This window comes from Anneissia japonica, unplaced genomic scaffold (assembly GCF_011630105.1).
Source record: "Anneissia japonica isolate Jap-2015-1 unplaced genomic scaffold, ASM1163010v1 scaffold334_len275345_cov169, whole genome shotgun sequence".
Taxonomy (NCBI): domain Eukaryota; kingdom Metazoa; phylum Echinodermata; class Crinoidea; order Comatulida; family Comatulidae; genus Anneissia; species Anneissia japonica.
The window spans coordinates 44,026-45,577 of NW_022716574.1; positions in this window are offsets into that span (position 1 = coordinate 44,026).

Below are 1,552 nucleotides of genomic sequence, written 5' to 3' on the forward strand. Positions count from 1 at the left end.
TACGCATACACATACACATATATACACATAAACACAAATATAGTAATACAAGATTAGTTCAACTCGACTGACCATAAATGTTTATAATGATCTTTTTATTTATCTATAAATACATAAATATGTATACATATCTATGTACTTATACATACGTGCACATACACAATAATTTATTATGAGTTTTCTCAGCATGGAAATCAGTGCCGATGGGTACCACACTAGGCCAAAAAATAAATTGTTTGTTTGCTCTCCTCAGCCGCCCCTAACTCACTGAAGATATAGGGGTGGCAAAACAAAACAAAAAATTTTTAAGCTTTTTTTTTTACAAATTAAAAAAATGTGAGTGAAATTATCTTATTATATTAAATGATTATATTTTTTGCCAGATAACCTACAAAGTTGTCTAAAGTTGTTGTCTGGCCTACATTTATTTGCAAAATGTCAACTGTGGGTTACCATATTTTTGTTTCTACCTGATGAATAATCTTAAAAAACAAAAAAAAAAAACTTTTTCCACCCGCCCCATTATATCATTAAAAAAAAAAGAAGGCAAAAAAAACTTTTTTAGGTCTTATGTGCAGCAATAAAATTAAATGCACTGCACTGCAGATCAGTGGATGATTCAAAGTTTGGGGGTGGGGGGCAGTGCTGGAAAAAGTGCGCGGCTGTCAGTCAGAGAAACATGGATGTCCCAGAGGCATTTTGGGTAAAAGAAATTTTTAAAAATAAACTGTACCGATAACATTTGGTGCTGGAGGCATTTTATCAAGACCACTTTCATGGGGAAAAAAAGAAAATTATATTCTAAAATTTATGTCTAAACGTGTCTTGAGGTGCCATAATCATAAATATTCCTTCTCAGCTTCATCCATTTGAGGCCTACCATACATCTGTGAAAGTGTCGCTGCCCACTCACCCCCCCCCCCCCCCCCCCCCCCCCCCCCCCACCTCTGTGATTTTGAATTCCTGGAGCAGCCACTGTAAATCTCCTGGAAAAAACTTCTTCCAACCCAGTGGTTAATCCAGGAATTTGAAATGGAGGGGGCCAAAGAGGGACTTTTACAGATAGAGGGTCTATACTCTCCCTCAGCCACACCATGATTGGTGCTGAGGTATAGAAATTTTATGCTTATGGCACCTCTAGATGGCAGAAAATGGCACTGATAGACTCAAAATTTGAGTAGAATTTTCTTTTTTTCTCATTTTTTTTAAAATTTTAAAAAAAGGTGGGGGGGGGGGTGCCGGGCTGGCTATGCTCCCCTTGAATCCGCCTATGCAACCTGGGACCATTGCGCCTGGAGTGGATCCAGAAATTATCTGATGGGATTCCACACCCAGCTCAGGTTTCATGTCGTCTTTTTTTTTATTCGACCTAGTAAATACAGAAAAATGGTTGGGGCAGTTTAAGCAAATGAATCACTAACTCTTGTAAGTCAGCAGCACATCCACCCAAAAAATGCTCGTGTCACCAGTCACACCCCCCCTCCCCAAAAAAAAATCACGCTCAAGTAGTAAAAATCACCTTATTTTGTATGCTAGCACCCCCCCCCTTACT